The sequence below is a fragment of the Triticum dicoccoides genome, chromosome 2B, assembly GCF_002162155.2.
Source record: "Triticum dicoccoides isolate Atlit2015 ecotype Zavitan chromosome 2B, WEW_v2.0, whole genome shotgun sequence".
In the NCBI taxonomy this organism is placed as follows: Eukaryota; Viridiplantae; Streptophyta; class Magnoliopsida; order Poales; family Poaceae; genus Triticum; species Triticum dicoccoides.
In genome coordinates, this window is record NC_041383.1 from 101807149 (window position 1) to 101818436 (window position 11288).

At 43.3% G+C, this 11288-nt stretch overlaps 1 pseudogene; it reads right to left on the minus strand.

Moving 5' to 3' along the window:
- Window positions 1-5271: 5271 nt before the first annotated feature.
- Window positions 5272-11288, minus strand: part of LOC119360582 — a 7527-nt pseudogene continuing 1510 nt past the window's right edge.

The window sequence follows — 11288 nt, forward strand, 5'->3', positions numbered from 1 at the left end:
TGTCTACTGAACTTGCAGTTTTCAAATATTTTAGTGTGTACCCAGAGTGTACCACTATCTACTAAACTCGTAATACTCAAATGTAATTTATTCTTTGCAACTAATTATGCTGTGATCCAGATACTATGGATTGGAGTACAAGTGCAGTTGAACATCAAATTCTACCACTACCACAGTACAAATTTTGCCTAGGGTTCATATACATCATAATCCAGCCCCCAAAAGCATGTACTCAAATCTTCATGCAATTTATTAAGATCAAAATGCCATCTAGCATTCCCTCTCTAAACTATTATCATCACTACCACCACGACTGTAAGCACGAGATGTACGAAGATTAGGAGTGGGGAATCTTACTCATACCTTTACTACTCCTCGGCTGCAGACCACCGGCCCATGAGACAGTGGAACAGCGAGGGAACCGTGGAGAGCGGTGGGGAAGCAACGTCGGCACATATCTCTTCCTCCTCCAACGGTTGCTCGACGGAGGCTCCTCCGGCACAGGGTCCCATGGCAAGATCTCAAGCAGAACCATATAGATGCTCGGTGCTCGATCTTGGAGCAATAGTTCCACCACTGAATCCTCGTCCCCTCCCTCGGGGAATCTGACTGCTACATGACCCAGATGATGTATTTGATGTGGAACCGCTCCGGTGATGTGGATACTGCATACCTCTCTCTCTCTCTTCAACATATATGGATGCATCCTCTGTTGTACAGCCACTAACTGCCTCGGGTACTGAAACCAAGGGACGATCTCCCTGAGCCTGCATAACTTCACCTCATCGCCTCCGGCGATCTGCAGGATCTCCTCCTCCATCTGCGTGGCAAAGTTGTACTTCTCACCGCCGGCAATCTGCATGAGCTCTTCCTCCATTGAGTTTTTGACTTGGATGGAAGAGGGGGTGGATGTGGAAGGGATCACCGGTGGTGTGACAATGGAAGAGGATAAGAGGGGAAATTGATGAGGAGATGGTGGCGGGTGTGACAATGGAAGAGGATAAGAGGGGCAATGCAAGAGGAGAGGGCGGCAGCGGTTCTGGATTGGGCGACATGAGGGGCGGTTTTGGGGAAAATATGAACTAATTTACCCTTCAATTAAGAGAAGGGCCCACACAAATTTGAGTACCGACCCCACCAATATTAGTACTTCGGAGTACTTATGAATTAGTACTAAGCAGTACCAACTATTTTATCACTGTTAGATCAACCTAAACGTACGGATGACAAAAATGCCAATCATTGTAAAACTTGTATTATCATTTAATGGAGAAAATCCCCAGAAAGGTATTCAAAGTGATAATCACTTTCCATAAAAGAATCAAGCAAGGAGGACGAAGGAGCGGATGTCATCACGCTTCCATAGAGAAATACGGTGTTCCATACGACCGCGCACGCCCATCTAAGCGGCAGTATGGCGCGCTGCCGCACCGCCAGTTTGACTATTTCCACCCCCGATCAGATGCACATAGACACCAGAAACACTTCCATAAGGAAGAACTCTAGCCTCTGGAGTTCATCCGGATGAGGGATTGAGAAGGAGAAGAGGGGGGTCCTCCTCACCATGCATGAGGGAGATACAATGTCATCAACCATTGTCATCATCCTCATCATCCACTTCATCATTGTCATCATCATCGTCATCCACATCCTTATCATCTGCAACATCAAGAACCCTACTGGATCATCTTGTGTATCATCTGAATCATCCATCCATGTATGTTATTACCATTGCTATGATGTTTTTTGTCCCCATGTGTGAGTAGACCCCTAGTTCTCGGGGATATGGATGAACCTTGGTATGTGTAGGATATGAAACGTTATTATGGATATGAGATCCCCTGTTGAATGCTTAGTTTAATAACTTCATGAATGTTGTGAAGGGCCCCCACTCAACATTTGTGCCTTATGGCCATGTATATCACTGTCGTTGCAAAGGTTTAGGACGCACAGGTAATTGGAGGTGATAGTAAAAGCCTACTGCTCCTAGTCTTTGCAATTGGTCGGGGAATTACGGAGAACCCTTAGAGAGGTTGCGTCCATGGGGAAACCCTTAATTATCATGAGTTGTAACCCTCTAGGGAGACTATGATGGTGGCATGCATGTCACGAAGTCTACCATGAGTAGAACGTGTACTATACTGGACTCCACCCAGCATACTCGTCAACAGTGGCTTAAGTATCTGGTCTATCCTATGCTTATGCATATGTGCACTAGAAACATACCAATGGGAACTCTGGACTACCTGAGAACGCCCTTTTTATTATGTTGTTTCACCCATAATTATAGTTCCCGTGTTTCATTTACTTTTATGTTATTTAGTTACAAGTCACAACACTACTAAAAATCATTTATATCTGCCGTCACTCTGCTTTGAGGCTACAATTATCTCCAGGAACAAAATTACATAATTCTCTACAAGAGGCAAAAGTCTGATTCATGTGCCCCTGCGGAGTTGATACTCTTACTTCGCAAATCTACAACTAAACCCTACGCACTTGCAGGCTATTAGGTAGTCTTAGAGGTGAGACTAGGAACCTTTATTTTATCCGTTATCATTTCACTAGTGCATATGAGTTTTCCACTAAATCGCCTATCCCAGGTTCATAGCAGTTATAGCATGAAATATAAATACTTAATTATGAATATGGAAATATAATAATATAATATTATTGCCTCTAGGGCATATTTCCAACAATATCCCACTTGCACTAGAGTCAATAATCTAGTTATCACTTTTAACTTTTACACCAATGGCAATCCGGTGTCAATCCATGTTTTGCTTGTGGTATAGACTTCATCCTATCAAATCTGACAATCCTCTGATCGTGTTTCTTTTGCATTTCAATGCATCTGCCATATTTTTACAAGAATTCATAATTTATGTGAAATAGGCTTTATATGTATTGAATCACTGGTAGGACCTTTGATTCCTTAGATTGAGTTGGAGAACCGCTATTGAGAATAGTGTTCCATTTGCACGATCATATAGAAACATACCAAGTTCATAAAAGAACCTTTGAGTCATCACCCTCTATTGTTACTTTTAAAGTGACAATCTACTCAGCCTTCTGTTATAAAATTCACCACGGTAACTTTCTTGGACCAATTCCAACTACCGTGCCATCATTAATTATTTAATTGAAAACAAAAATTTCTTGGAGCACCGATGAAGGTTTTATCGATGTACTACTTACAACGAGCCTGTATTGATGTAACTCGTTACAACAATCTCTTCATATTTGCCATATGCGAGAAGCGTGTCATTAGTACTTAACGACATTTTCATTGTTGTCCGATGATCAACAATTTGGTCATTCTGATAACTTTACTCACAACTTACTTGAAGTACTAGACATATCTGGTTGTTTATATACTATGGAACATATTTAACACAAGTGTGATTGAAATCATGTATTTCACTCATCGGTATTTCATGATACCGATTCATGCTTAAAACTCCTTCCATGTGACTTTGCAAAACTCTTTTCTGCATATTTCATACTAATTTGTTTTAGTATAATATTAATATGTATTTTGGTTATGCCTGATTAGACACCACTATCTCCATAGATCATTACGCCTAATACCAAGACTATATATTGTTTAAGTACTTTACTAAAAAACTAGTTTCAATAAAGTCTTAATCCTTGTCAAGAAATTTACATAATTTCCAATCAACAATGTGTCACGCGCACAAAGTGCTTAGAAATATTATACTCCCACTTACTTTCTTGTAAATACAAATATCTTTGCTTCTACCAATATAGCACATAAGGAGCAAGCAAATTAATTAATTAGATTCTTAACCATTATAGGACAATACTAAACAGAGAAGGAGAACACAATAGGACTAAGGGGGCCAACAAATGTATAAATGAAATAGCCAAATAGAAGACACCTACATTGCCACTGTATTGACAATGATTAATGAACTAATCATTAGACATTGTATTGACAGTAAATAAATAATACAATGTGATTGCATCTATGGCATATTTGCAACATTGATAATAGAAGGTTGGCAAGTGCTATTCGGTGAGACAGAAGGTGGTCAATTGATTCTTGTGCCCTTCTGCAAACTGGGCAATCACCACAATTGAGCCACCCTTAGCTTGGGCAATCTATCAATGGTCCAAACTCTATTTTAGATGGTCAACCACATGAAGAACTTCACCTTAGGAGGAGTCCAAGTCTTCCACACCGCTTGTTTCATAGTTGAATGGATTAACCAAGAAAATGTGCCTTGCAGGCAGACTCCGCGGTGTAGCAACCCTCGTCACGTGCTTCCAGGAAATTCCGTCCTCCGCCTCCACAAGAATAAAATTTTATCGTCTTCCTCCTTAACCATGCTCATCTTACAGTTTGAAATAAGAGAAACACGCGTCTCCTCTAGGGAGACCAGCCTGCCACAGGATCCGAGGCCATGCATGTTCAGGAACGCGTTGAATGTGGGCTAGCCCGAGGGCAATGTGGGCCGTGTGGCCAACTAGATGGCATACACGCCCAGCCGGATGCCATGCAGACCTGTGAATGGGGTGGTTACAGACCCACTTGAGGAGGAGCTGGGCCATGCGCCAGATCCGAGGCCATGCATTGTTGTTCCCATGCAGGCCGGGGCGGGGAACGAGTTTCACACTACTAGAAAAACCCCTACTAATGGCGCACCTAATTTGGCCATTAATGGCGCATCAGTGGTGCGCCATTACTAGCACGCCATTAGTAATTTTTACTAATGGCGCACCACTGGTGCGCCATTAGTATCTGGTATATTAATGGTGCACCACTGGTGCGCCATTAGTATAGGCCAGGGTGCGCCATTAGTATGCCTCCCAGGGGCCATGTATACCCAGGTGCTTTGGCATACTAATGGTGCACAATAATGGGGTGCGCCATTAGTGACCGCGACATACTAATGGCGCACTGTCCAGTGATGCGCCATTAGTATGCTTTGTCATACTAATGGCGCACTGTCATGTGATGCGCCATTAGTATGAATATTAGGTTTTTTTTACTTTTTATTTTCTGTTTTTTGCACAGGTTACAAAATATATAATTTGACAAAATATAGACAGCACACATTACTAGTTTAAACTAATGGCGCACTCTGTCATGCACTGTCCGATCGCGACGTCCAACCAAAACCAATCACTCTCACATTCACGGACACAACAGTGACTGCCACCGCTAGGCTGTACTTGAAAAAATCGGATGATCAACATGTGGATTTTCACCCAGACAGATAATTTTAACCCACTGCATCCATCAGAGGACATGGCCAAATTCTGAATTCCTCCACAGGCCTTGACACAGGCCAGCGAGGTCCAGTTCTGAATTTCATGATGTTCTGAATAGAGCTACAGCTTGTATATCATCAGTCAAGCGCATAATCGACACGCCAACAGATTTCTCAGTTGCTAAAACAAGAGGAATTTCCCGCTAAACAACAATAGATATGCGCCGCTTCCAGCGCGGGAGAGGGGATCGGATCTGCGCTAGCCAGCCAGTCAATCATCCCCTGCCGTGCAATCTCTAAAATGGTGCTGGCTTCGGCGGCAAATGGACAGAAGGAGGTCGTGTGGGAATTGAATGGTGCTGATGACGATCAGCACTTGCCGCAATAACTTACAAGCCCGATTTCGTCGAGTCACCGGATGTAGCTCCTAACAAATGATGTCGCTCCAATGCTACTTAAGCTGTCAGAACTCTGTATATAATAGGAAAAAGGAAAGCAGTTAGAGGAACGCCGCCTGAAGTGGAGTTATATAGACAGGAAAACCATATTTTCAAACATCAAGCAAATACCTGGGACTTGGGAGACGGAAACACGTTCCAAAACCGGAGCGTCTCGTCACCAGCACCAGTAACAATTGTCTGTTGATGTCAATATTGACAAGAAAAAAGAACAGTGAGAACAAATTACACTAGACACCTCTAACAGAAGAACAGAACTAAAACAAAATGTCAGGTCCATAGCATATATAGGGATCAAAGAGGGAGTATTTCACCTGTCCATCAGGGGAGACGGCTAAATATAATACTCTGAATGTATGTCCTGTCAACGTGGCAAGCTATACAAATAAAGAGAATGGACACAATTAATAACAAACGAGAGACAGTATGGTATAAATGAGCTACAGTGTAAGCTTGTGGCATACCTTTGACATCGTTGGATACCGCCACACTATTATCTGATTCTGGGAGTATCCGTGTGTGCTAACAAGCTCATTCACATTCTTTGACCACACAAGATTATAGACCTGTCAAGACATTTAGCATAATCAGTACATGTGAAGAGCAGCATGTTTTTAAATCTACCCCTTCCACAATTCTACATAAGCAATCCCATGCCTTCAGAACACATGATATCTGTGCAGGTCTCTAACATGACAACTACAAGAATCAATTTTATCTACAACTACAAAAACATAGCAATTAAAATGTCCATAGACTGTTTCCAAAAGGAATCCATGATGCCATTTTGATATAAATTTGGTGCTTTCTAGAAGGATGGGACTATAAGGACTTCGGTTGCATTATATTAGAGCTGTATAGGTGATCCAAAACTTCAGTTTTTGTACAACAGAGCTCAGCCAGTCTTGATCTTTTCTGATTTTTGCAGGAAAACTAGTGAATTGGTATGACTGAAGTATTCAGTCAGTAACGGTGCTAAAAGGTTCTGAGAGTTATCCGGCTTAAGAGTAGATATGATTATACTTGAAATTTGGAAGTGCAAATAAGAAATCAATTTAATTCAAAAACACAAACAAGGGTTGCATGTAGCTGATAGATAAACTAGATAGCTAGATTATTACCTGACTCCCTGTATCCATGGAACTCAAGTGTGTATTTGTGGTCGTATTCCAAAATCTTATGCACCTATCTGCAGTTCCACCACCAGATGCAAGAAGGCCGTGTAGATCATGATGAAGGATGTTCTTGTCACGACTGCCAGAAGAAAGCAATGAAGAGTTCCATGCAAGAGCACCTACTCGCATGCGATGGCTTTCCATGGTTCTCATTCTTTTACAGCGTGTTGCATCCCATATCTAAATAAGATAACATCGAAGATGATAATCAGGAATTCAGAATTTAGACACCCTTGGAATGTCAAATTGTTATACCAATACCAAACATCAACAGGATTACTAAGTTTTACCAACCGAAATACTATGGGCTAAAAGTACACATCGATAAAGATGATGTTTACATTAGTTCAGGTTATTTAAAAAACTTTATCATTTCCCTCATCCATTGGTTGTATGTGCGCAGCACTGACTTGACGCATTGGTCATGATTTTGTTTAGAAGAAATGGGTATAACCAGGAAGAAATAGTATCATCAACTAAGTAACCCCTGATGAAAGTACCACAATGCAAGGCCTGCTGGTGAGCAGTGGTAGTATTGCAAAATTCTGAAACTCTCACAATCTTACTTTGATGTCGTTTCCACAATGCAAGGCTTACTACTGTATTATTTTGTGTCTGAATTGAAGCTTTCGGCAAAAGTAAATTAAAGTGTCATCCTAAACTTTGACAGATCCTGAACATGTCATTTGATCAATTTCAGATGGGAGCAAGATGAAAACCTGGACGGTGCCTTGGTTAGTCCCTACAGCCAGGTGGGTGCCACGCTGCGCCCAACTCACGGAACAAACGGTGTCGTCCGCCCCCAAATCGCAGAGCTTGGTGACCTGCGGAGTGATAAACTTGTTTATTAGGATCTCTCTCTTCAATTCTCAGAAAAGAAATCGTGCGAGGATGACATTGATACCTTGCTGCTGCATGCATTCCATAGGTAGACGCAATTCCCCAATCCGACCGAGAGGACATTGTGCGAAGACCAATCCACGAGGTTGAGGTAGAAGTTGTCCTGCAATGCGGGCGCATCCAGCACCTGGCAGAAGCAGCAGGCAGGAGAATCACATTCCCGTGAGATTCTCTCTTTGTACAGGAAAATCATGAGGAAAGATGGAATCTTTGGCGACGAAAGAAGAAGATAAAGAGGAATTCCCCACACCAAGAAAGCAAATCAAGAATAAACCATGAAATCGGAAGTAATCGACCAACCTTGTAGGGCGACCTGGGGATCTTCCTGGGGCCGGAGCCCTTGGGGGTGAAGATGCCGGGGAAGAGCAGGTCCTGGTCGTCCCCGCCGGCGAAGAGCGCCCGCTTGGCGTTCCTCGGCACCTCGGCCTTGAAGCGGAATATGTTGCCGCCGGCGGGGGAGCCGACGGGGGAGGCCCCGGCGGAGGAGGCGAGGCGGTCGGGCGTGTCGGGCCCGAAGAGCGCCGCGCGGAGGAGCACGCAGTAGGGTGAGGGGGAGCGGCAGATCCGGAGGCAGAGGAGGAGGGGGCCGGGCCGGGGCCAGGGCTGGTGCGCCATTACTAGTTACAACTAGTAATGGCGCACTTACTATGGATGCGCCATTAGTATGTTTGGACAGGCGCACTAGTTCAAAAAAAATTTGATACTAATGGCGCACCGTGGACATGGTGCGCCATTAGTAGTTTCAACTCTAATGGCGCATCAGAAGGTGGTGCGCCATTAGTATATACTAATGGTGCACCACCTGTCTGGTGCGCCATTAGTGTCAATCCCATCTATAGCCCTTTTTCTAGTAGTGTCACGTACATGTGGGGAATTTTTGTGCTGGCGTGCGACAAACACTGTCTCCGATCCTGCCAAGACCAAAGAATAGGACTGCGGCACACACGTGCTGTCAATCAAGGAAGAAGCCGAGGTTGGACGTCACGCCCAGGAGGATCGCCAGGATCGCCAAACATGCGGCAACCAAGCCGCAGCAAGTGCTCATCAGAAAGTTGTGCTTGGCACATGAGGAGGAGGCTATTTGGGGGGATGCTCTTCGGATGTATGTTGACCTTTCTCACGCCCCCTCTCAGACGCCCACATCGTGGCTGTGCTGGCGTTTTTTCGATGGGAGTCACCTCAGGAGCCATGGATCGAGGGTGCCATCGTGGTCTAGCTGTTCGCTCAGCTAGGAGGGGATGTTGTGGGCATTGGAAATGAATGCACAGCCCCTTAAAATCTTGGTGTGGAATGTCTATGGGCTAAATGCTTGGGCTAGCAGGAATGCCTTATTTCAGATGGTGACATCGGCCAAGCCGGCTATTGTATGTTTACAAGAACTAAATTGCATGATGTATCGGTGAGCATTGTGCATCAATGCCTCAGAAATAAATATGAGAAGTTTTTCTACTTACCGGCATTAGGCACTCGTGGTGGGCTCTTGGTGGCTTGGGATGACTCTATATCACCCACTTGTCTAGTCTGCACTATACAAATCATACGTTGATAGCACTGGTCAAGTGCCCAGAGGATGAGCAAGCATGGTGGCTGACTTGTGTCTATGTCCCTCAGGAGGAGGCCGACAAACTTGACATGCAGGACCTGGTGGATATACGAGACTTACATGCGGGGCCCTGGCTAGTGGTGGGAGACTTTAACCTCCTGGCTCGGCAGGAGGACAAGAGCAATGACATAATTAATCGAAGGATGTTGAGGCGGTTTAGATCTAAACTGAACTTGCTAGAATTGAAGGAGCTATACTTAAATGGGCGGCGGTACACATGGTCCAACGAGAGACAAAATGCAACACTGGAAAAAATCGATCATGTGTTTGTCTCCAATGAATGGGATGAATCATTCCCGTCATGTTTCCTCTCTGCGCTGGGAACGGCAGTATCGGATCACTACCCACTAATGCTTTATATGAACATGGAGATTACGATGAGGAAAAGGTTTAAGTATGAGGCTTTCTAGATCAAGGCGGAGGGTTTCATGGACATAGTGCACACGGCTTGGGACTCCACTCCTAATGCCTCGAACGACTACCTCATGCTTCAAAACAAACTACGGGCCAAGGCGGTCAGCTTTCAGAAGTGGAGCAACCGTTGGATTGGGAATGTGAAGTTACTTATATCCATTGCCTAGGAGGTGATAAAGCAACTTGACATCGCCATGGAGTCGAGGCAGCTATCAAATGCAGAGCGTGATCTGAGGCGATGCTTAAAGAGGAAGCTGCTAGGATTATGCTCATTAGAGAGAACTATCGCAAGGCAACGCTCCAGGCTACTACAGCTCCGGGAAGGGGATGGGAGCACTAGGCTTTTCCATCAACACGCGAGTCACAGGCAGAGAAACAATGTTCTTAGATCGGTGAAATACAATGGGAGTATTTACTCAGGACAGGAAGAGGTGGCGTCGGCGGTGGATGCACACTACGGCGGGGCTTTTGGCACCATGGAGCCACTACTAGGGAAAAGCCTAGCAATAGCGCAGGTTTTGGGCCTATTAGTAGCGCGGGGGTCGGCGCTACTAATAAGGCGCTACTACTACGTCCGTTAGTAGTAGCGTGGGTAAAAACCCGCGCTACTACTAATCTCTAATCTCTGAGTTTTTTTTGAATTTTTTCGAAAAAAAATCGATTTTTTTCCCTAATTTTCAAATTTCTGAATTATTTTAACCTCCAATCTCTAATCACCCCTCATCACTGCTCAATTTAATCTCTAATCACCCCTCATCATTCCAAATCATCTAACTTCCCGGACGGTCACCCATCCTCTCACTACTCCAGCCTGAGCTGGCTTAACTTTCGGGTTCTATTCTCCCTCGTTTCCAAGTCTGCACTTGTTGCTTTCCTGACAATTGTAAGATGTCAATCCTATTAACCTCAGGAATTTAGCTTGAGCATGAAGTCACACATTTCACTGTTTGAGTTTGAAACTATTGTTCTAAAAAAATAACACTAATATTTAGTAACACTAATATATCTTGAATAATTAGTTTGACCATTGTTTGACCACAGTTTGACCATAGTTTGACCAGATTTGACCAAAATTCAAAAAAACTGAAATAATTATTTAGTAACACTAATATTGTTGAATAATTAGTTTGACCATAGTTTGACCAGATTTAACAAAAATTAAAAAAACTGAAATTTGATGAATTTGTTTGCCTCTAGATCTTAAAAGCCCCGTAACTTTTTTTCTGTTAGGTTTTTGAGGATTTTGAAAATGTTTAACGGGGTTCCCCAGATTAAATTTGGATGTAACTTTTCGAGTAGATGATTTTTCATATAAAAAACTTTTTCATCCGAGTTAGTATGCAAAAGTTATGCTCATTTTTACAAATTCTCGAGAGATTTTGCAAATAAAGTCGAAATTCACATTTGCAATTTTTCCCAACAACTAGACCACATATCATATGGGAAACTTATTTTTCTTTTATTTTTTTGACATTTTCATCATTTTCTTTTATTTTTTTAA